The following is a 25,704-nucleotide window of genomic DNA, read 5'->3' as shown; positions in this document are numbered from 1 at the left end:
GCCCGGCTGTAATGTTAATTATAAAAAGGGGATGGCTTATTATGGAATCTAGAGGAAAAGATGGTTAGAAAGGAAAACTATGTTAGTGCAGTAATACTGTTCAACCGAGTAGCACTCTGTTTAGCTGGAATTAGTATTCTGGTCACTAGGATGAATGATGTCTCCTCTGGTAGACAGAGGAGAATTAATCAAGCTTGAACCATGGTGTGGATAACACATCATTTCTTAACTTCCAACTATATTTGCTCTGATTTCATGCTTATAAACCAAGCTCTGATTACCTTTCCGATTTTCAAGGCACCATGATACAGGGAAGAAGTATATTTATTAAATTGACTTTCTGGTACAAATGTGCCTAAGCAAATAAATGTAAGTCAGTTTTCTCAGGGCTTGGTGACCTCAAGAAAAGCTGATAATTAAGTTATCAGATCAAAAGACCCGAGAGGCTAGATCCTGAATTGTGTCAGTTTCCTTAGAACATGGCCCACAGTAAAACAGTCAAGACAGCCAGATTATTATCACATTTCTTTCAAATTAGGCAAAGGCAAAAGTATGCTGAAATGTTGGACAGCTCCCACACACAAAGATTAGGGCTCAAGCCAAATTCTGGGGTATTCTGGAAGCATTCCTTAATGTCAGTCTTCTCAATTAGTCTCCGTCTTGGGGGAGAGCCCCATCTCCTACTCAAGGAAGCATGGTTCTCAAGACATCCATCAAGAGTTCTTGCTTTCCTGCCAGGCATGAACTTTTGGACCCAATCAATGGTCATGGCCAAGCAGGGCCTACAGAAGTAGGATAAAGAACCAGAACTGTCCTATTTCCTAAATCCAGCAAAAATCAAGTTGGTAAGGCTGAGAAAGGGGCAGATGACTCCTCAGCTGGTCTTCAACCTGGCAATCTCATGGGGAGGGAGTCACATCTTTACCAAGAGTTTAGTCACCACCTGAAATGTTAGGGACATCAAGCAGGAGCTACACATCTTCCTAACCTCCCCAGAACTTTCCCTCAAGAGGAAATTTTTCTATCCCTGGAACAACTTCTTTCTGTGACCTAGAGAAGGACTTAGCTCTAAGTAGAGAAACTGCTGTAATATAGTGGGGGACTCTGTAATTTTGACACCAAACAACTTGAAGTGACTGATGATAGATCAGATGGCTAAGAAAGGAGTTTTAAAGAACCAGTTTCTGGTTTTATTTTAATGATGTCCTAATTTTTTTTTCTTTTGAGATGAGTTCCACTCTTGTTGCCCAGGCTGGAGCGCAGTGGCGCGATCTCGGCTCACTGCAACCTCCGCCTCCTGGGTTCAAGCAACTCTCCTGCCTCAGCCTCTTGAGCAGCTGGGATTACAGGCATGCACTGCCACTCCCGGCTAATTTTTTGTATTTTTAGTAGAGACAGGATTTCATCATGTTGGCCAGGCTAGTCTCAAACTCCTGACCTCACATGATCTGCCCACCTCGGCTTCCAAAGTGCTGGGATTACAGGTGTGAGCCACCGTGCCTGGCTAATAATGTCCTAATATTTTACCTCATCAGGGTCTTCCAGTTAAAACATGCATGGTATTTCCGGAGAAAGGAAAAGTGGGAGCTATACAATCCCTATGACTAAACTGAAACTAGGGAAAGTAGCAGAATATAAAAAGGGCATGGAAGTACAACATGTGCGATAGGAAATAAAACAGAATGCTGGATTTCTCAGGAGAGAAGCAACACATTATACAGAATCAACACTCCAAGTAGGAAACAGAAGGATTTCAAATAATCTTCTCACTTCTGGCCTACACAGTCTTCACAAGGATATCAATGAGTAAGATGCAATTGATCCTATCTGATTCTAGTTTTATGGAACATACACCACATTTCATGATTACAGCAGGGTATATTAAAACTATAACATGAATTCAAGGGCAGGGATGAGGTGGTATCTTACATTTGTCATTTTAAAATTCCAAATCATGGCCAAAATAGGTGCTTCATGTTTGCTGAATGACCTGTCTTCTCTTCCCCTCAAACATCCATTCCAAACTTTTTTTTTTTTTTTTTTTGAGACGGAGTCTCGCTCTGTCGCCCAGGCTAGAGTGCAGAGGCGCGATCTCAGCTCACTGCAAGCTCCGCCTCCCGGGTTTACGCCATTCTCCTGCCTCAGCCTCCCAAGTAGCTGGAACTACAGGCACCCGCCAAGTCGCCCGGCTAGTTTTTTGTATTTTTTTTTTAGTAGAGACAGGGCTTCACCGTGTTAGCCAGGATGGTCTCTATCTCCTGACCTCATGATCCGCCCGTCTCGGCCTCCCAACCAAACTCTTAGAATAGGTCAGGATTAAAAAAAAAAAAAAATTGTCCGGGCTGGGCGCAGTGGCTCACGCCTGTAATCCCAGCACTTTGGGAGGCTGAGGCGGGCGGATCACCCGAGGTCAGGAGTTCAAGACCAGCCTGGCTAATGTGGAGAAACCCCATCTCTACTAAAATTACAAAATTAGCCAGGTGTGGTGGTGCATGCCTGTCAACTCAGCTACTTGGGAGGCTGAGGCAGGAGGATTGCTTGTAACAGGGAGACGGAAGTTGTGATGAGATGACATCATGCCATTGCACTCCAGCCTGGGCAACAAGAGTGAAACTCCACCTCAAAAAAAAAAAAAAAAATTATCTGATAACATTAGTCAGTAAGAATGAATACTACGCTACTCCTAAAATGTGACTAAAATTACATTTTTGTCAAAAGGTATTGCTACAGCATTTAGATATAAATATAATAAATGTGAATACACTTCACTTATTCTTCTCCTTGGTTATAGAGTAGTAACAGTTTCTGATTTTCCAAAATCATGAGATTAAAAATTATACACATCCAATCTTGCTTAGGAATTTGGCACAAAGTACATGTGTGTGTGGTGGTTGTGGTGAAGGGCAGGGAATCAATTTCCACATGTGTGGCCTAAGAAGATCAAGGTGCAAAGTCTAGCATGATTTACGCAAGTTATTTCAATAAAAGAAGGAGAGGAGGAATGCCCGATGCTTTTAGTGGAATAGAGAGAACACAGACAGTTGTTACCCATTTACATCTGGCCTGATTTGGAGTTTGAGAATCTGATAAAAAAATGCAAGACAGGATGGGTGCCTAGAAGTTGCCAGGGCCTTCCAGAGAGACCATTTAGGCAATCTCATGATTGCAGGATTTTAAAGGGATGGAAATAGAAAGGAGACAAACTGTGTGAAAATAGGGCGATTTCTTTTATTTATGTGGGGCTCTTGAACGTGGAATTCGATTGTTTAGAAAAAGAGTAGGGGTTACTTTGGGGCAAGTAGACACAGCTCATAGAACTGGAGTAGGGATTTAAGAAAGCAAGTGGCAGTGACCCACAGACCATTTGTAGCCAACTGTCACCAACAAAGTCCTCTTCTCCCTATCACCACCACCAAACTGTTTCTTTTGTGGTGGAGGCTGTAGGCAGTATTGGTCCAGCCACCACAGTCACTTCCTTCCTGCTATTGTCTTTCTACTAGGACTAGACATGCCAACTGAATAGGCTGTACCTCAGTGGCAGACCCGACCACCCCTGGGGCTGATCGACTAAGCTTTCCTACAATCGGTTTGGATCTCTTTTTTTTTTTTTGAGACAGAGTCTCGCTCTGTCACCCAGGCTAGAGTGCAGTGGCGTAATCTCGGCTCACTGCAAGCTCTGCCTCCCGGGTTCACGCCATTCTCCTGCCTCAGCCTCCCGAGTAGCTGGGACTACAGGCTCCCGCCACCAGGCCTGGCTAATTTTTTTGTACTTTTAGTAGCGATGGGGTTTCACCGTGTTAGCCAGGATGGTCCTGATCCCCTGACCTTGTGATCCGCCCGCCTCAGCCTCCCAAAGTGCTGGGATTACAAGCGTGAGCCACTGCGCCTGGCCGTGGATCTCTTATGTTCAGTAAGTATGCGGTGCACACCCACTGAGTGTCAGGAAAGTGCTGGGCACTGGTGACAGGCGGAAGAATAGCCTGAAGGCCTTGCCATTCAGGAGCTCACAGCTGAACGGTGGAGGGAGACACACACAACCATAACATGATATACAAGGGCTATAACAGCAGTTGATTCTTCCTTGAAATTATTTAAGCAATTACTCTCTTGGTAATTAATTGTTATTAAATTCAAAAAATTACAAAACTAATATGTAAATTTAAAAAAGAGATGTGTATAAAATTTAAAAGTTCCCTGTTACCAGGTATGTGTATTCCTCAGACCTTTCTATATACATATTCAAACTATATCTACCTATTTATACAGTCATCTAAAGAAAAACAGAATCAAAATAGAAATATTCTGTGACTTTTTTTTTCCTCTAAAAATATGGTTACTTTTCCATGCCCCATTCTCTTTGATGGTTGCATGGTATTCTTTGGTATCTGGGAAGGATTCATTCCTCTGCAAAGGTTCAGGAAAAGTTTTGGGCGAGAAGTGATGTGTAACCTGGTTTTGAAGGAAGAGTGGGAGTTCACTTAGTGGAAGCAAACCCAAGAGATGATGCTTCTGATGCATGCATAGGAAGGACTGAGTGGAAGGCGGCTCAGTGAGCGGGGACAGCATAAGGTGCACAGGAAGGGCGTGGAAATACAGCTTCCTTGGGAACCATCAGGAGTCTAGGGGAGCCACACTGTTCTTCAAACTTTGGTGTCCATCAAAATCACTTTGGGAATTTTTTGTTTGTTTTCAAGCAAGACAGTCTTGCTTTGTCGCCCAGGCTGAAGGGTTATGGTTTAGGCTCACTGTAGCCTCACACTCCTGGGCTCTGGGTGTTCCTCCCGCCTCAGGTCCCCAAGTAGCTGGGACTTCAGGCATGCACCACTGTACCCAGATAATTTTAAGATTTTTTGTAGCAACAGGGTCTCATTATGTTGTCTAGGCTTGTCTTGAGCTCCTGGCCTCAAGCAATCCTCCTACCTCGGCCTCCCAAAGTGCTAGGATGAAAGGCCTGAGCTACCACAACCAGATGGAAATTTCTTAAAACTGCAGCCTCCCCATCTCCTAACTCAATATTCTGATTCAACAGGTCAGTGACCCCAAAGTCTTTTCTCTTAACCACCACACTAGGCTGCCCCTCCTTACATGATAGTGAGTATTCACACCATCCTTCATAAGACAAGCAAGGCAAATGAAGGTCTGGAGAGTCTCCTGGCAGCAGAGTGGAGCATCCTGACATCCTTACATTTTGCGGTCACTTAGCTCATTTTTAGTTTTGTAGCACCCTCCTCTAAACCAACTCTTCACTTTGTAGTTTTATATCAGCTTTCATCTGGGAAGTTCAAAGTATTCCCAACTCTGACTTCATGATTGGGCGATGGGAACAGCAATAACCTCATTTTACAGGATACATAGAGGCACTAGGGAACTGACTTTCCTACCCTGAGGAGTCACACCGCACCTGAGAACAGAATTCAAGCCTGCCTTTCATTCAGTTCCTGTTGTTATTGCCCTTTCCCTTGCATTGCACGGACTTCGGATCACTTTTCTTATTAATTGAGGTGGTGTTTGGAAAGCATCCTGCACAGCGCCCAGCTCATGCAGAGACGAGTCATTTCTTTCCCTGACCACAACTAAACAGGGACTGCCTGGGGCTTTGGAGCCTAGTGGGTGTTTCTTGATGTTCTGTAAAACAGCCATCAGAAATTCTACACAGCCTTTTCTTCTTTGAGTGCCAAGAAAAACTTCAGAATGCCATCACACAGTGAAAGGCGAAATGGTGGCATCCCAAGGCTTGGCTTCTTTGTCAAGGTGGGATACATTGGTGCTGGAATTACATGGCCATTATGAAAAAGCTGAGGTGGTGATGCTGTCTACCTGTCAGGCAGCCAGAATGAATAATAAACTGGGACTTCACCATACACAGAGGTGCTGAGCTGGAGCACAACTCTTCTCTAGGTCCAAGGGGATACAAAGAGAGAAGCAGGAGAGTTTTTCTGCCAAGGGGTGTCAGGGTCACTTTTGGCTTTGGGTAAAGGTTTTCAAGCCAAGATCAACTCCACATACCTCAAGGAGGAAACCCCTCTAGGGAAGAGGTTCCCAAAATTTAGGGTACATATAGGTGACTGGCCTATTACTAATGCGGATTCCTTGGCCTACCCTCAGAGAGGACAGTTGTAGGCTGGGGCTTCAGAGTCTGCATTTTTCACCAGCTTTCCTGGTGAGTCAGCAGCAGGACCACACTTGAGAACACACACACAATTTCCCCATTTACCAGCACTGCTCTTGTCACTGTTAATCAGTCAGTGGCCTATTAAGCTGAGTCACGGCAAAGCATGATTTTTACATTGTAGTTTTCCCTCATCTCCAGAAACTTCAGTCTCCTTTCTGGTTGGATTCCAGAATGTTGTGATGAGATAAAGTAACTTGGGGAACAAATACAAAGAAATTTGCTGAAAAAGTTTCAATGATGGGTAGCAGCTATTAATGGCCACTTAGCTAATTGGTTTCTTCTGCCAACATTTTTTAAAGCAGCTAAATGTATGCAGTGTTCTTCTTGATGCTCTGCTATGCAAATTGAAAAAAAAAAAAAAGGAGCTAGAGACTAGGACAGATATTACCTCACACCATCACAGAATAATGAGATGCTGGAATGTCCTTGTATTTAAAAACTATCAGGGAGGAGCCTCCCCTTCTACCAGGTCAGGATGCCGGTCCCATGAAGACACTGGTATCACTTTGCTGTGGCTGCTCATGGTGGGCAAAGGGACGCACTAGGTAGCAATGGCTCTGGCGGTTAGAACCTGGCCTCCAGCAGGCCCGCCCGCTTAGGAGCTAGTGTTGTCTAGAGAGGTGGCCCCAGGAGAATGGGTTCTCTTTGTGTCCCCTACCTTGAACTTCATGCTCTAAACTAGAGCAAGTATTCAACAAACTTCTTTTTAAAGTGAAATTCATTAATTGGAGTCTCAGACCTTTCTGTTATGAAAAGAAGAGCTGAAGCAGAATTAAGCCATTAATTATCTGGCAAGTTTCCGAGGCATGCACCATAATTTCTCATAGTGTTTCACAAGCATGTAGGAGGTAGCTGCTTGCTGACACCTTTGTCTAATGCCTTGCCCTAGAAATGAGTCTGGGTGGTTAGGAACACAAACATTTCTGTTCTAATAGATTCTTCTCTGATCCCTTTATTGATTGTCAGATCTCTTTTTGAAATTCTCCAACTTTATATTCAACCATTAGAAACTTTTTCTTTCTTTTTTTTTTTTTTTTTTTTTTTGAGATGGAGTTTTGCTCTTGTTGCCCAGCCTGGAGTGCAATGGCACGATCTTAGCTCATTGCAACCTCCGCCTCCCAGGTTCAAGCGATTCTCCTGTCTCAGCCTCCCAAATAGCTGGGATTACAGGCGCCCACCACCATGCCCAGCTATGTTTTTTTGTATTTTTAGTAGAAACAGGGTTTCACTGTGTTGGCTAGGCTGGTCTTGAACTCCTGACCTCAGGCAATCCACCTGCCTCAGCCTCCCAAAGTGCTGGAATTATAAGCGTGAGCCACCACGCTCAGTGAAACTTTTCAAAACAGGCATAAATATTTTCTAGTGGATAATTTTAATGCTGAGAATTAATTCTCTTCCTCAGTCCCAACTCTACCTGTTTGAAGTCAGCATGTCTTTCATCTGTAAATACGAAAATAAATAGTAATAATTAAAGCTTTTTCATCCTCTTCAAGGCGGAAATTTTTTATTTTTTTATTCCCACATTACACTGATACAAAAGGAGGAAACTGTATTTACTTCTGAGGAAGAAATCATCTTTTCCAGAGCTAGAGAGACAGGCAGGAGCAGAATGGGAACTCGGCTTTTGATGGTCTTGATGTGCAGCCAAACCACTTCAAGTGATTCTATCTAACCTTAAGGGCAGCTATTACTGGGGCGCTCCCTCCTGGGTTCTTACCTCTAGATGGAAACTCTTTCACACAGTGGCTCTCCAGCTTCCCACTCTCCCTCCAACCAATACTCCACAAGTGCCACTTCCATCTTCCATAGCATCTCTCACAGCCTTATCACTCTCCATTCAAACAAGCATGCCCCATTACCTCTAACCCCCACACCACGTCTACTGCCATGATTCATCCTCTGGATCTTCTCCAGTGGCCGGTGTCTCCACAGGCACTAGTGCTATGATTGATGGCTGCATGGAATGCCCTTACTGGCACAAACCAAAGGCCAGCTTAGTCTGCCTAAGAAGCACCAAAGGTGAGTGCTGTAGAAGACCCCCCCACCACCACGCCCTCACCTCAAAAACTTACAGGGAGAACCTCATCTTGCCTAGCTCACATACATACCCCCATCTTTCTGTTGCTGCTGATGTAGCTTTTCATGTTTTCTGCCTGAGAGAACCTGTGCAGGTAATACATTCCATGGATACCACTTCTGTATAAAGAAGTGTTTCCTTTGATACTGCTTTTCTCAAGATTCAGGAAGTAGCATCTAATTTGAACATTTTGGGATGCAGTGAACAGATCCACCATTCCTACCCATACCATTTAGGTTTACAGACTATGGTAGGTTCTCTTTTTTTTTTTTTTTTTTTTTTTTTTTGAGACGGAGTCTCGCTCTGTTGCCCAGGCTGGAGTGCAGTGGCCAGATCTCAGCTCACTGCAAGCTCCGCCTCCTGGGTTCACGCCATTCTCCTGCCTCAGCCTCCCCAGTAGCTGGGACTACAGGCGCCCGCCACCTCGCCTGGCTAGTTTTTTTTTTGTATTTTTTAGTAGAGACGGGGTTTCACCGTGTTAGCCAGGATGGTCTCGATCTCCTGACCTAGTGATCCACCCGTCTCGGCCTCCCAAAGTGCTGGGATTACAGGCTTGAGCCACCGCGCCCGGCCTATGGTAGGTTCTCAAAGATGTCTGTGTCCTAATCCCTGGAACGTATAAATATGTTATCTTAAATGGCAAAAGGGATTTTGCAGATGTGATTAAAGATTTTGTGATGGGAAGATTATCCTGGATTATCTGAGCAGGCCCAATGTAATCACCAGAGTCCTTATAAGGGGAAGCAGAAGGGTCACTCAGAGAACAGTGATGATGGAAGCAGAGTGATGTGGTGCCAGGAGCCAGTGAATGTGGGCAGCCTCTAGAGGATGGAGGAGGCAAGAACATGAATTTTCTCCTGGAGGCTCCAGAAGAAACACAGCCTTGCCAACACCTTGATTTTGGCACACTAGATTAGTTTCCTGTGCCTACCGTGACAAATGACCACAAACTGGGTGGCTGAACACAACAGAAGTTCATTCTCTCACTGATCTGGAGGCCAGAAGTTCAGCATCCCATTGTCAGTAGGGCTGCCCTCCCTCTGAAGGCTCTTGGGGGAATCTGCTCCCTGCCTCTCTTCTAGCTTCTGGTGGCTGTAGGCTGTGGCCACACCACTCCAATCTCTGCTTCTGTGGCCACACTGTCTCTTCTCTCTCAAAACCCCTCTGTCCTCCTGCTTATAAAGATACATATGACTGCATTTAGGGCCAACCCAGATAATCCAGGATAAACCTCTCTTTCAAGATCCTTAACTTAATTAACACTTCTTGCCATATAAGGTAATACCTATTCTTTTGTCCTATAAGGGAATATTTACCAGTTCTGGGGGATTAGAACTTTCTTTTTTTTTTTTTTTTTGAGACGGAGTCTTGCTCTATGGCCCAGGCTGGACTGCAGTGGCCGGATCTCAGCTCACTGCAAGCTCCACCTCCCGGGTTCACGCCATTCTCCTGCCTCAGCCTCCCGAGTAGCTGGGACTACAGGCGCCCGCCACCTCGCCAGGCTAGTTTTTTGTATTTTTTAGTAGAGACGGGGTTTCACCGTGTTAGCCAGGATGGTCTCGATCTCCTGACCTTGTGATCCACCCGTCTCGGCCTCCCAAAGTGCTGGGATTACAGGCTTGAGCCACCGCGCCCGGCCCAGAACTTTCTTAGTAATTTGTTAGGCAGCAGTAAGAAACGAATACCTGGCTGATCAGGTCTCCTCTCACTGGGACTTCCTAGGCTGCTCTCTCATTCTCCAGGGGTTGCTCTGAGTTATGGTGCTTGCCCTGTGACCATGGCAGTATGGTACAGCGCTGGTCTGGGCCACACCTGAGCAAGTGGGGAGGGTCTCCAGGGCCTGCTTCTGCCATATTACTGCTATAGGAATAGCCTCATCCACTTAGATCTAGGCTGCCAGAATGCTCTCTGGCTAAGTGTTTACACATGGAGAAATGAGATGTACAGAACAGAATTTGGAACGAGAATATTGTGAATGATCTCAGGAGCTGGGATGATGGCCCAGGTGGGATTCTGCCTGACTTGAGGAAAGGCCAACATCCTTCCCCAAAAGGGAAGAAGAGTTTCAACAGCACACGTCTTAACAATCTCTCTCAGGGCCGAAGCACCATCTGTCTAAATGGTACTAAGCAACTGATATTGAGGCTAAAGAAAAAGGAAGAATTCAGGACCTAGGCATGTCCCTTCTACTCCTTCTCAAATGCTGCAGTAAAGGCAGGCAGTTCAGCCAATGATCTTGGGCAATTAGACACCTGTGGGTAAGTCTAGCTAAGGCAGAGTTTCATTTTGATCTTAAACAAGTCATTGACCCTATGTTTCAGCTTCTCCACTGATACAGTGAAAGCATCTCCCAGGGGTGAGTTCAAAACAGTTCCCTGACATGTCTTGGAAATAATGCTACTGGGGACAAAATCAAAACCAATGTTACCTGGGGCAATGGGAAGTGCGTTCTACATGTAATTTACACTGGAACTTGATATGACTCCTGGAAAAACTATAAATGAATATGATTCCTAGTTAAAAGATATATGTGCAACTGGAAGAAAATGGAGTGATATGTTCACCACACTAAAAAGCAATGGTGGCAATGAGCTTTCTGTATGGATGGGCTTAGGGTTGGTAATCTGGTGGGAACAGGGAGCTAGAAGAAAGCCTTGAAGCTGGATATGTAGAAGAAGGACACATTTCTATTTGGAGCCTATGTTTCCTTGGGACAGCTTTCAGGAAGAGGGCAGTGCTAAAGCTCACCCAAACCACCCCCTGGTGCCACTACTGTCTGAATGGTAGAATTAAAAGTAGTTCTAATTTTCTCACTTACTCTTTACTATCGTTTCCAATTTTTTTATAAATGAAAAATAGTTAGATTCCATGTTTTTTAAAAATAAATATGTTAGTATGTGTGTAGAAAAAAGTTGGAATATTCAACAAAATAGTGGCAGTGATTCTCTTTGGGGGACAGAGTTATGGAGGACTTCTACTTTTTGCATTGTGCATTTCTGCAATGTTTTAATTCATAAATATTTAATTCTAAAAGCAATTTTGAATTATATTTGTCATCCAGCAAGAGGTTTTTGATTATGACTATATATTAAAGGCATTAAACACATAATACTCTTAGAAGTTTCTCTGAAAATAAGGGCAAGGTTGTAACGATTCTGAGAATAATATATAAATATATTTAAATTCATGGGAAAGTTAATGCATGGATACAAACATTATTAGGTGAGACAAGTGATGCAAAAATTCTCGAGTGTTCTTCAGAGGAATAGCTGTGGACATGGCAGTTATCTGAGGAAGTTCCTTTCGAACCCCAAATCCCCAACAAGGGGAAGGGACGGGGGTGAGGGGCAGCTGCTACCCAGGGACACCTGGAGTCAAAGGCTTCTCAGTTGTTTCTCTTTGCTTGCTTCCTGCCTTCAATGGGTATCTTGGAAAGCTTCTTAAGGAAGCTGACAGGCAGCCTCTCTGGAATTAGGAAAGGCTGTCAATTCCAGAAAACCAAGCTGAAAGGAATATATAAGATCTTTTAGGCCGGGCGCGGTGGCTCAAGCCTGTAATCCCAGCACTTTGGGAGGCCGAGACGGGCGGATCACGAGGTCAGGAGATTGAGACCATCCTGGCTAACACGGTGAAACCTTGTCTCTACTAAAAAATACAAAAAAAAAAAAAAAAAAAACAAAACTAGCCAGGCGAGGTGGCGGGCGCCTGTAGTCCCAGCTACTCCGGAGGCTGAGGCAGGAGAATGGCATAAACCCGGGAGGCGGAGCTTGCAGTGAGCTATCTGGCCACTGCACTCCAGCCTGGGCGACAGAGTGAGACTCCGTCTCAAAAAAAAAAAAAAAAAAAAAAAAAAGATCTTTTAGCTAACAGCTCTGGGAGCTTTAAAACAACTGGTTATTTCCTAGTCCTTCCCAAAGAGGTCATCTGCTCTAGGTGGCAAGCAACATAATTTCCACAGAACAGCTAGATACTGGCAGAACCATCTGAGTTCAAATGATGAATTTTAAAGATAAAGGTACAAATGGGATCTTCTTAAGTACTCCTGACAGGGCCTGCATTATCACTGAGTTCCCAAAACCCTTCAAGAGGGCCTCAGAGGCATGAGTTCTCTTGTGTTATGACCTCCTAACACATCCTGGGACAGCCCTGGGCCAGAGCAGTGCCTTGCTGGGTCCTGAAAAATCAAGCCTTCCAGGCCAGAAGAAGTTTGATCAGAGGCTTGCATGTCTGAGAAGCTGCAGGGGAAGCAGAGCGGTACTTGCGGAGAGTTGGTAGGCAGGGTTGGGGGTGCTGCCTGGAGAAAAGGAGTTCTGGAGCCTAAGTTTGGAACCCAGTGGGCTCCTGGGTCAGGATCTCGTCATCCACACCTAGGAGAGTGGGAAATGCACCCTTGGGAAAGGCTCCACTACACATTTGACTTTTTCTTTACTCAGGCACAGATATGTGGTGGGTTCCGTCTCTGAATGTCTATCTCTGTCTCTGTCTTACTGGAAGCTTAATTCTGCCCAAGTGAGGCTTTATTGAATAGGATAGTGTTAGTGGTACTGGGATTTTCCTCTCATGTCTTTCCATTACCCTCTGACAGGAGCTGGTTTGGCCCTTCTTAGTTTTCAGTGCTACTCCCAATCTTGACAGTCTTTGAGTTTTGACTTTGAGAAGTCAAAACACTTGCTTTTCCCAGCACTCTTGTCCATTAGGGACAACTATGGGGGCTTTTTCATTAGTTACTGCGGTCACTATCTACTCACTCCTAGGAACCATTTCATAGAATTAAGGAACGACAACAACAAATATGCCTTAGAAATCCATTCATTTAGCAATTATTTGTTGAGCCCTAGCTACTGCTAGGTCTTATATGGTCCCTGCCTCATGAAGCTAGTTATCTAGTGAAATGGATAAACAGTAGTAAAATAATCATTCTATCTAATTATAGGCCAAGGACTAATTATTCTCAGGTAGGCTTACTGGGGAAAAGAGAAAAGAACAGTGGCAGAAGGCCGTGTTTACAGAGAGTCCATTTAATTCCACAGGCAACACAATGCACTTTTGCTCCTACCCCACCTGGCTTGAGGCCTGTACTGCAAGCTGTTTGTTCCTTCCTGGTAGGGACTGGCAGAGAGCCATACTTCTGCTTAGGTCCTGGCTTTCACAAAATGTGACTACAAAGTGTCCAGGCAAGGTAATGTCAGTGCAATGCCCTGGAAAGAAAGCAGCCCTAGCTTTTCCATTTCCACAGGTTGACTGCTGCACCTGACTTTCCACATATTCCCACCTTGTTAAGTCCCCTGCTATCAGCCCCTGTGGCTGCTTTGCATGGTGAGCTGTGTAAATGGCTTCAGTTGTACAGCATGAAAGTAATGTGAATCCAGCAGGTGGAATAAAGTTCACAACCTGGGGTGTCAGACAGGGTCAGGGTCAAAGTGGATGATCTAGGAGGACATGAGAAAGAGAGGGGTCAGAGGAGAAAAGGACCTTAGGCCAAGTTTCATAATAGGCAAGAGAGAAACAGGGCTGTTACATACAGTTGTACAGTTTGTACATTGCACAAAGCACCTAGTAGATGAGATGAGTGAGGGCTGGGACCCTCACAAAATGAGTAGAACCCAAGGTCCACTCACAAAACTGCATTCGTAGCAAGGGACTCTACCTGTCTGGAGGAAGAACCTTCACTCACAGAGGCCAGAGAGGCATGGCTCAGTAGGGATCTGCTCAGAGAGTTGGAAACCCCCAGACTCACAAAACAGCACATCTAAGAGATGACTGTAAAGCCTGGGAAGATGGCCCTCCTTGGATTTGGAACACTACTGGAGTGTAGGTGGAGGAGGGCTGCTGGCTGGGTGCCATGCTATTGTGACAAGCTGAGACCACAGGAACCACTGGCTGACACATGGAGGCTCCTCAGAGGCCCAGCACCTTTTCAAGGTAGGCTCCATGATCCAGCTCCATCTTCATTTCTCCTTCATCCATCTCAGCAATCCAGCCACACTTGGAAGGCACAGCTTGACTCCTGAGATTTTAAGGAGTCATATTCCTTTTAATATTCCTTTAAGAAATGTTATGCCCAGCACTTTGGGAGGCCGAGACGGGCAGATCACGAGGTCAGGAGATCGAGACCATCCTGGCTAACACCGTGAAACCCCGTTTCTACTAAAAAATACAAAAAACTAGCCGGGTGAGGTGGCAGGTGCCTGTAGTCCCAGCTACTCGGGAGGCTGAGGCAGGAGAATGGCATAAACCCGGGAGGCGGAGCTTGCAGTGAGCTGAGATCCAGACACTGCACTCCAGCCTGGGCGACAGAGCGAGACTCCGTCTCAAAAAAAAAAATAAAATAAAATAAAAAGAAATATTAGTGGTTACACATGCCTGTGTTAGAAACGTAAACATTATACAAAGATGAACAAAAGTAAAATAAGCCTCTGCCAAATTTTACTATGAAGATCTTCCTCTGTAAGTAGTCTCCTTACTGCTCGTCCCTCATATTCTAAACCTGTTTTCTGTTCCCACTGGCCCCTGTAATTCCTCTGCCTCCTCATTCTAGCTGACAACCAGTGACTGTCTTCGACCTGTGGCCCTTCCTCCACCTCTGGCCTTAGGGCCAGCTACTTCACTGCATCTTAAGTTTTGCCTCCTCAGAAACCTTGCCCTGAACATGCCAAGCAACACCCAGTCCTGGTGCCCGCCCCCCACTCACTGCTGCTTCTCTGGCCAGAGGACTTTAAAGACTCAGCCCATTATGAATTCATAGGTCCAATGCAGCATTCACAACAAGACCTTTATTCATCTCTCATATGCCCAGACTCATTTCTCACTGTGGGCAATTCAGACCTTCAAGAACTCAATTCCCCACCAACCCTCTCCCTCCCCCACCTCAGCAAGTGGCCTTGGCTCCATTTTACTAAAGAAAGAAAGGTCTTTTCTTAGGAGGAACCCTAGTAATCTATCCTGGACTTCACCCTAAAAGTCAGGGGTAGAAAGAGCCATGACCTCTCCTCTTCAAAGTAACCTTTCTCTGGGATCCTAAAGATCATTCCTTTTTGCTTTATTTCTCTCTTGCCCGTGTACTATTTTCTTTGGATAACTCCTTTTCCCTCTGCCATTAAACATGCTCAGACCTCCTTCTTATAAAAAATGATTCTTCGTCAATACCAACATTTTACTCTAATTGAAAGTTGGCTAGATCACCATGGAGAACACTGTATAAAAAGCTTATTTAAAAAAAATTGTAGCCTTTGCGCCTCTGTAATTCCACTTTATGGAATATACCATGAAAAAATAATCCACAAAAGAAAAAAATGTCATTTGTGCAGTCATGTTCAAAACAGAGATATTTATACTTGCAAAATGTTGAAAATACTCCAATTGCCCAACAACAGATGAGGTTAAGCATACTGGTATCAATATGATGGGATACCACCAAAGGAATGAAATATTTGAAGTTACAAATATATGGATTATGTCAATATAGGGAAGTCTACAGATGAAGCACATTTTAATACACAAAATATATTTTAAGAACCACATATTACAATTTTATATGTTTGCTGATAAAGAATAGAATTATTTTACAAAAATAAAAAATTTGATTCGATTGCTTCTTCTGGTTACTACTTTCCTCTCCCTCCCTGCTGCTATTCTCTGGTGACCAGCCATTGCTTCTATTTTTCTCTGTCAATTTTCCCCTTAAGCCACTCCTGTGTTTTACTGAACAGATACCCTAAGCAATCATCATGACTGCCTTCTAGTTAAATTCTTAAATCTAGTTAAATCAGCAGCACTGAAACTCTCTTCCAGACATTTTCTCTTCCCTTGCTGCTGAATCATCCTAATTTCTCGCTATCTCGTTCCTTTTTTCCTAACTATGGACAGTTCTCAAAGCTTATTACTTGGGGCTCTGGTCTTTGTACTCTGCATGCAAGACCTCTGGAGAGATTCCTTTGAGGGAAGCCAGCCCTCTTCTGAGCTGCTGACTCCCACTCTACAGCTCCATCCACAACCTGACCCTCAGCTTCTGGTTCTATGAGATCACTCCACTTGGATGTCCTGCAACCCATGGTCACATTGTTTCTAGCTCTCTGTGTCTAAAAAGCAACTCCTTTCCAAACTGTCTCTTCAAACTTCCTAATTTCTGGTTAATGTCACCAATATTCTCCAAACTCAAACCAGCACACATCCTCAGTCTGGTAAGGCTGTCCTGCCTACAGGCCCCGCCACACTCCTTCCCACGGCCATTCCTTTGCTGATGCTGTACCTTGTCTCATGAAAAGCCCTCTCTGGTGTTCTGTCAACTCACAGCCTGCTCACCCTTGGGGCAAGGTCAGGTTCTGCTTCCTTCGTGAAGTCTTGTCTTTTTTTAATAGAGATTGACCCTTACTCTGCCACCCAGGCTGGCATGCAATGGCATGATCATAGTTCACTGCAGCTTCAAACTCCTGGGCTCAAGCCATCCTCCTGCCTCGGCTTCCCTAGTAGCTGGGACTATAGGTATATGCCACCATGCCCAGCTAATTTAAAAACAATTTTTGTAGATGGGGTCTTGCTATGTTGCTCAGGCTGGTCTTGAACTCCTGGCCTCAAGTGATCCTCCCCCCTTGGCTTCCCAAAGTGTTGGTATGATAGGCGTGAGCCACTGCACCTAGACTGAAGTCTTTTCTGATTACTGCAGTTCACAATGATTATTTTCCTCTCAGCATCCTTTTGGAATTTAGACGCTGTAGTACCAGTGACACCCAATGCACTGTTCTGTTCATTTGTTTTGCCTCTCTTCCTTAGCTGTCCTCTGATGAGTCTCTACATCATCCTGCACACCCAGCTCCAGTGTGTCTTCATTTCTGAAGACTTGCTGGCTCTCAGAGGCTCAGGGTGACTCTTCCTTCTGGCTTACCAAAGCACCCTTTCCCATAGCTGATAAGGTTCCATCCCCTCATGTTGCAGTGAAATATAATTTTGTGTCCAACTCTTTTGCCAGAATATCAGCTGAATTCCTTAAGGGCTGAGACTGTGTCTTATAGAATAAGGCACCAAAGATGTGTTTCTGACATGCAATATTGTCATATGAACTAATCATTCCATATATCCATCTTGTCTTCCACACAGATTACAGCCTCCTCATGGACAAGGGTTGAGTCTCATTTCTTTTATATCCTATAGTGACTAACAATACAAACAGAGAAAGGGCTTGATGAAGAATACGTGCTGAGAGCATGCTTACATGTCTTGTGAAGATGATATGCAAACTTATATGAATAATCTGTAAACCTGGAAACTATACTTTTGGGGTAATAGAAGTCTTATCAAGTTGTCTCAAGACACTGTACCTTGCTATTTTGGGGCCAGCATAACACATCTCTGTACTTAGCAGTGATCCTGTCACTTAAGAATGTTAATAGGATGCTTAAACTGAGAGCCTTCAGCTATGAGCTCTACCCATCTAAAGTCAGAACAAGTCAAGGACCAAATCAGAGTCCCAGGTAAGTGTCAACAATCTTCAGGGAAGCGGGTGGGGGTGGAGGGTGGCTGGCTGCCAAGAGTCTGGTGCTGCCGAAAGGCCTGGCTACACAGCACGCATTATGCCGCTGGAGATAAGCCTGTGTGAAACACTCCTCACATGGGAAAGGTATCTAATTTCATCCAGTGGTCTAAGCAACACACACCTTAGACCCAACTATGATCTTGCTGACTCAGAAGCAGTTAAGATTTCATTTCTTACCAGTCAGAAAACACCATTTAAATTACAAGGTGACCAGGACCACAATGCCCTCAAGATAAGATGACTGTTTCTCCCACAATCACTCTCTCTGAGTGGTGGAGTCTCTCCAGCCAGCCATACCCAAAGACTTGCTCACTAATAATTCCAGGCAGCAGGGAAGTCCTCCACCCCATCTGGGACAAGTGTTTGGGTAGCCAGACCATTTGGAGGAAGAGGCAGATCCCGCTTAGCAAACATTTATCACAGCACAGGCCAAGCTATGTGATAGGCCATATGTTCTTCAACTCGAAGTCCCGGATCCTCAGGAGGAAGCCAGAAGTGCCCCTTTCTCAGTGCTCAGAGCTGGGCAGACTCCACCATCGGTAGAAGGCAGGTATCAGTCCACTGGGCTGGGCCATCTAGGCAATATACAGTGTGTGTGTGTGGATGGGAAAGATGAGGCCAGAGGGCAGCTGCCCAGCCAGGTCCTCCCAACACAGTCAGCAGCTCCACGGACCTTGTGTGGCACAGAGGGAGTGGCCTAGCCCATGCCTATGGGGCTTCTGGGTAGGCACCCAACCCTCTCCATCCCTGGAAGGAAAAGGGCCCTCTGAGCTCATGGCTGAACGGAAGGTGACAAAGGGCAAAGGGAGGAAGGCGACTGTTGCGGGCCTGGGCAGAGTCTTTTAAAACAGGCAATTCAGACAGGTACACACCCACACCAAAAATGAGCAAAAGCCCCAAAAAAGGCCCCTGGAACACTAGAGAACTGGGAATATAGAGAATCTGAAAAGACACCAGGAAAAAGAAGGCCGCCCAAAACACAGCCCTGTGCTATACAAGGTTTTGCTAAAACCTTCTGATAAATTTAAACAGTAAAAGTAAGAGGCAAAGAAGACTCTAAAGATTGCTCTACTACATGGAATCTAGAAGTCACTGGTTTTAAAATGTCATAATTAAGTTATAGTTGCTCAATGCAGAAAAGCTTAGGAAAAAAACATCAACAAGCACTAAGGAAAGCCATTCATTTTTAATACCATTACTCAATCACTTATGACTTGGCATATGCTCTTCTAGTATCTTTTCATGTTTTTCTTTACAAATATGATCTTTTCCTTGACACACTATTTTTCATCCTACTGCTTTCATTGATATTAAAAGTTCTGGTATTAATGTTCTTCTCCAAATGTTTTTAATGCCTGTGCAGTATTTTATCTGGGTGAGCCTGACCAATCCTCAGTTGCTGGCACTTTTGGTTGTTTTCAATGTTTGATATTACTAGTAATGTTGCATTAATAAATCTTTTACAAGTATTTCTGTACACACCTCTGATTTTCTAAATATTGCTAGAATGGCACTTTCTGATCTAAGGATATACATCCTTTTAAGCCTTTTTATATATAGTCAAACTACAAGGCAGATTTGAAGCCATGCTTCTTGCTCAGTTATTTTAAACATATCACACAAATGCTATTTATCTCCTATATATAGGAAATAGTTTCAGGGAAAAAAATCATTTTGCATGGAGTTAAAGCATTTTAGATAGGACAAGTCCTTATTTACTTGAGGAAAATGAAGCGTCCAGAGCTTAAAACACTGATGTTATGCTAAAAGGTTGACTAACCTCTGGTCAGTTTAGCAAAGCTGGTAGGACATGGTGCTAGTGAGTGCAAGATCTAGGCTTATGCTAGTATTGGCCAGTCAACTCTATGCACAAGAAAAACCATCCTTGGCCACAGCATGCTTCACCAAATTTGGCTAACTGTCACACAAAATTGTACTCTTGGCCAAAGGGAAGACTGGGTGATGAAATGTGAATTACTCAGCATAACCCATTCTAACTCCTGGGTAAGCAACCCAAAGCACATGTCCAAATGATAGGTGTGTCATCTTTCTATAATAAACATGACATCTGGCTAGAAAATACAGCTGGCCAACTTACGATAAAATTAAAAGCTCAACAATCCTTAAGGATTTTTATCATAGTTTACCAGTAATTCCTACCAGAAGCAGTTAAAAAATCATTATGTAAAAGATGTGCTGTACCAGCTAGGTCTGATCTAGAACTTAGCTACACAGTGTGCCAGCATTTCAGCTTGGGTCCCTTTAAACTTCAAGCCCTCTTGACATTAACTAAGAGGCAGGAATTTTTCATGAAGGTCGTATAGTGAGATGCCATTTTCATCAATAGTTGAAAATTAAATTAGCTTATTAGAATAATGATGATTATTTTAGCTGGTCAAGAGATGGAGGGGACTATTCTCAACACAGAAGTGAAAAGACTAGGAAGAGGTGATGAGGTAGGTGGTCAGTTAAGTACCCTGGGCTGACTGGGAAGCAGCCACTTTGGAGGGTCCTGACCTCACTAAAGAACTTGGTTTGGTGCAAACTGCCTGGGCCTGCTTGAAGCTGTCAAACCCTATTTGCCCCAGGCATGAGAGGCTCCAAGTAAAGGCAGCTGCTGGTTTTACATCAAAATGTATTTACTGAACAACAATCACTACCCATTCTATTTGGTCTTCATTAAATGACTAAATCATACATGCTTCTTATAACAAGTCAAATACAAAAACATATAAAGTAAAAGTTCCCCTTTGAGTCTCCTTTTCCCTTCCCCACACCCAAATCCCATCTCCCAGAGGTAAACATTATTGCGTGTCTCTTTTCAATCTTTAGATGTCTATACGTGGGTATTTCCTTCCCTACTGAAATTTATCTAGGAATTTAAATTCACTTTTGCTCTCTCACCTGAACAGCTTGCCCTGGTTCTTTAATTACTCAGTAGTCTCTGCCTTGAGCCAGTTTGTAATTCTCTCCATCCAAAATGACCTCCCTTTACCTTAGTCACTGGTGAGGTTTCCCTCCTAAGATGAATAGCTCCTTTCCCTTGCCCTCTGGATCTCACGGATGCAGAAGCTGATTTTAGCAAAGTCACCGATGAAATCTATGCCTCTACCAGTTGAAGTCAATAAAGACTACATGTGTGTCCCTCACAAGCAAGAGCTCAGCAGCTTTTCTATTTCAAATGAAGACCACTCCAGACTGGCCTCCCCGCTGGAGGATTAGCCACCCTCACCACACACCCAAGCACACCACATCTGTGCCTCCTAAAGTCAAATGCTTCTGTCCTGCCAGTCTTTCAGGTTGGCTGAATACACGGAGCAAAGATATGTTTCATATACTCCTGTTTTGGCAGTTGAAATAATAATGCAAGTGCCGGCTCTTTCCGGGACAAACCTTCTCTCTGTTCCTGACAAATACCAAGAGGGTTGCTGAGAGACGGGGGCTACGAAACTGAGGGTCCAAGATGGACCTAAATCACCATACAATTTTGAAACCATTATTTGCTATTTTATGCTTTAGTCAATATAAAATAATCACTGCTATTTCTTAAGAAGCAAGCACTCTACATACTCTCTTTCATTTAATCTTCACAATAACCCTCTAAAACAGATGGTTATTATTCCAGGGTTATAAATGAGGAAACTGGCATTCAGAGGTAACATAGCTCACCAAGGCTACACAGCCAGGAGGTGGCTGGATGGGGATCTGAACTCAAGTCTGCCTGCTTCCAGAGGCCAGGCTGCCTCAGTGCTTCCCAAGGAGAGGGTTTAGAAGCCCTTATGGCTCCCAGAAACTCCAAAAGGTTCCATTCTGAGAGCTGGAAGATAACCCCGCAGCTGCCCAGTGTGCACGCTCCTCCTCTCAGCCCAGTCTGCCTCTCCACCTTGCTTTCTGGAATGCAGCAGTCTCACAGATAAGAAGTAGAAAAGAACTCGAAATCCCAACTTCACATTTGCTTTTCTGTTAGTCGATGCAAATTAAAAAAAAGAAAGACCTTCCTGAAGTCAGAATGTGTGATTAAAAAAATTATTTTTAAGGTGACAAGAATAAATATTTAGTAGACAGTTTGACACAAAATTTTGCCTGGCTGTGCAACATCTCAGATGACAAAACAAGCCCTTGTCTACAGGGCTAATTACAGACTACTAACTTATTTTTATTAAAACCCTTTGGAACATTATGAGGGATGAGGCAATGTAGTGTTGAAGAATAACTCTAGTCTGGAAATCTGGAGATCTAATCCTGACTCAGCCACTAATAACCACCAACATTCATCTGCCTAGTGTACACAGTTTACAAAGTGTTTTTACATATGTTCTACATGGGTTGGGTGACCTCAGGCAAGTCATTTAACTCTCGGTGTCTCGTGTCAACTTTAGAAATGAGGGTATTAAACTATACCATCTGGGGTCACCTCCAGTGCTAACATCCTAAGGGAGGGAGACATGTGCCTTGGGACCTTACAAATGTATCTGTAAGCAAATTAGGGTAGATGCATTCTGTTTTTAAAAAAAACAACTATATTTTCTGTTCGGCTTCTGACAAATGTTACTCAGCTAAAATCAGGTATAGCTCATAAGATGTTTGCTGCCAGATAGTTGGCTCAGTTTCTGGAGAGTACTACATTAAGACCTTGGGTTGCATTCCCATATGGGAAATTTTCTCCGTTCAATAGCCTCCTACCATGCCTGATTCCAGCCAGTCATCTTACAAATACAATCCCACAATGTGTGCTTGCGTGGAGGAAGGACTGGAAGAAACTCATCTTCACAATGCATGCACTCTCAGGACAGTAGGTTGGAAATGGCATCATCACACAGGAATATTATCAATAGCATTCTTTCTCAGTTCCAAGATTCACAAATCCCTCCCTCAAGTCTTGCCACTTCCCAAGGGTTTTAGTGTTTCTAAATTGAGGATGCACCTTGGAATCAACATATATATCTTGATCTGGTAGCAATAGATTATTTTACCTAAAAGCTGTTGGTAAATTGCTGGTGTGTCTTAGAATCAAGAATACAGTCCTACAAAACCTTAACATCCATTACATAGATTTAGGTCTAACTTGGTTCAAATCATGTCCCTCTCCTTGATCTTAACAATTACATTCAGCAACAGCTGGATAGGCAATGTATAAGACAAGTATTAGTCCTGTTTCCTCACAGTAGCAGTTTAAAAGGCATTCCATCATTATCTCATAAAACACTGGCATGGATTTCAAAGGCAAATTAATCCGTATAAAAACCACTCTGATCCTCTGAAAACGGACTATCCCATAGCAAACTGGAAAGGAACATTTTACTTACACCCTCCTGATCTATCTAGCCTTGACACATTTTCTTCCTCCTTAATTCACAACCCTCCACCCCAGTAATATCGCTGATTCCCAAAATACACTCAGCCCAGGAGGAGCAGCTCTCCAGCACAGCTGTCTGCTCCTGCCCTGCTCGGGTATTTTGGTGAGCTATGTGACACAGGACCACACAGAAGGAATGCCACTCTCAGGCCCCACGGTTCCCATTGCACCACAGGCAGGTGCATCCCACCAAACCCCAGTCTGGCATTCGAAACAGAAGAAACTGCCCTGCTGGATGGGGGCTATAGTTTTCCTGAACTTCATCTCTATGTTTAAAACTAGGGCGACAGCCGTCTTGGCTACTGTAAACTAATCTGATGGGCATGGGGGCAGGGAGTGGCTCTGAGGAGGCTGCCAATAGACCATGATTGAGCAAAGGAAAGGATTGAAATAGTTATTTCTCACTGTTTGCAACCCCAGAAACTCCAAATGAGTGGCTCCTTCACCATGATTTTTAGAAATAGACCATGAGTTCCTTTTACCATCTGGAGTAAAAATCCCAAAGCCTCTTGTGCAGTAGATCTGGCTTATATTTACATGTGTTTTCTCAAAGCATACTGAAAATTTGGAAGTCAAATAAAAAAGAAGTTGACAATGAGGTACACACATAGTAGTTAGGGGCCCTCAAGTTGAGACATGTTTATTAAGAGTTTCTGGCTCTGGGCACTAACTGTGACTTCAGCTCAGTTCTCCTGGAAAAAGAAAACTGTTTGGGATCCTCCTCTATTCCAAGAACAGGGACTGCAAGATGGGCAGGTGGAGGGGTAGCAAATATAACCCAGGAAATTGTCCAGATATGCTAGAACCCCTATCTGGTGACAGCCCCCACAGAGACACACAGCTGGAGGAGGCACAGTGTACAGGCCTCACACCTACACTATAGAGATGCTTCAATTTTTCTCCTTCCTCTCAACTCTGCACTTGTTATGTTAAAACTATTAAAACTATCACTACTATCTAATTAGTTAATTTACAGGAATCCAAGATCAAGTCCTGTCACAGCCCCTTCATATATACACAGTAAGCACTTCCTATGGATGATATCAGGCCTGTTTCCAAACCTCACATTATACCAGGGTTGTAGTGCGATTTAAAAAAAAAAAAAATGCATTTTAAAGAGTACCGCAAGATGCTTATTCACAACAACACACCGGAAGCGCAGGAACTTGGAGCTCCCAAACGCAACCTTTTCTCCCTTCCCTCCACTACTTCTACTCCCCGCTCCACACCACCGGCCGGGCAGTAGCTCAGCCCACTAGAAGGCCACCAGGCACTAGCCGCGTTCATTAAACGCTAGATGATCACGATGGAGCTGAACCCTTCCCAGCCAGATCTATTCGGAAAGCCCTGCAATCTCTGAGCAGCTCGTGAGAACCCTCCAGACCTGCTTCCCCAAACCAGCCATGCAGGAGCGTGTGGGGAAGAAACCCGAGGCCCCCAGGCTGGGCCCGGCGCGATGTTCCCCCTCCCCCAAGTCTCCCCTCGCTCTCCTGTCACTCTTTTTCTGGCACATCACTGGGGAGAACCAGAGAGGCCGGGAGATGTCAGGCCTAGGAGGAGTGAGGAGGAGGGAGAAGGGACAAGGGAGGACGGAAGGTAGTTTGGGGGAAATATCAGTCCAGGGCAGAGGTGCGGTGGCCACGTCTAGTGGGGAAGGACCTCCAAGGTGGATCCGGAGAGACTGAGGGAAGGGGAGGGGAGGGAAGGGGAGGGGGAGTGGCTGGGGAGGCCGGGCCGCCGAGGCCGGAGGGAACCCGGCGACAGGGATGGAGGGGGTTGACCCGCGCGGGGAAGGCGAGGTCGGGGTGCGGGGGTACGGGTGGGGAGGCGGGGGCGGGGGGAGCCCGGTTCCCCTCCCCCAGCCCGGGCCCGGGCCTCCCGCTGACTCAGCCCCACGGCGTCCGTCGCCTCTGCCCGGACTCACAGTGCGCGAGGCGGCTCCGGCGGAGGCGGCGGGGGAGGGGACAGGTGGTGGGGGCGCTGCGGCAGAGGCTGCGGTCCCGGCCGGCGGCTCCGGGGCGAAGGGTCCTCGCTGAGGCCGCCGCGGTCTCCGGCTTCAACGCACAGAGACTGCGGGGGACGAGGGCACTGCGCAGGCGCGATGCGGCCGCCGCTGTCAGTCCGAGCGGGGCGGGGCCAGGGCACCCGCCGTCTCCAAGGCAACTGAGCGGCGGGAGGAGGACAGCCCCTACCTCCACCTTGCCTTAGCGACTGCGGCGGGAGGCGGGGGGCGACGGGAACAGGCCCACTGCGTTGCCGTAGCAACGAGGAGACGAGACCGCCTCAGACGTGTGCGGCGGTACCGAGGGAACGCGCCTACTTCGTCACCATAGCAACTGGGAACAGCCCCTTCCTTTTTCCTTGGCAACAGGGTAACAATCGCTCAGCCCTGTCTCATCACGAGAGGAACAACCGTGTACACCTGATTCCAGTAGCTGGATGACGGATTTTCATCTTTTATGGCTACGGAAAAGGAAAGAGAGACGTTTTCTTCTCTTTCAGCGACATGGAAGAGCTAAGGCTGGGTTTTATCTCCTCTCTTGGTGTGCGGGTTCCAATCACAGTCTTTT

The 25,704-nt window shown here is 45.1% G+C and overlaps 1 protein-coding gene across 2 annotated transcripts in view; it reads right to left on the bottom strand.

Moving 5' to 3' along the window:
- The window catches only part of MAPRE3 (microtubule associated protein RP/EB family member 3), a 58,838-nt gene extending 33,495 nt beyond the window's left edge, over nt 1-25,343 (bottom strand). For both annotated transcript variants that reach the window (XM_010371262.2, XM_010371263.2), the window contains exon 1: nt 25,059-25,343. The gene's annotated coding sequence lies outside the window, so the exon portion shown is untranslated. The remainder of the gene's footprint in view (nt 1-25,058) is intronic.
- Between the last annotated feature and the right edge of the window lie 361 nt (nt 25,344-25,704).

Source organism: Rhinopithecus roxellana, chromosome 17 (genome assembly GCF_007565055.1).
Source record: "Rhinopithecus roxellana isolate Shanxi Qingling chromosome 17, ASM756505v1, whole genome shotgun sequence".
Taxonomy (NCBI): domain Eukaryota; kingdom Metazoa; phylum Chordata; class Mammalia; order Primates; family Cercopithecidae; genus Rhinopithecus; species Rhinopithecus roxellana.
The sequence above is the reverse complement of the archived record's forward strand: the minus strand, read 5'-3'. Positions and strand labels throughout refer to the sequence as shown.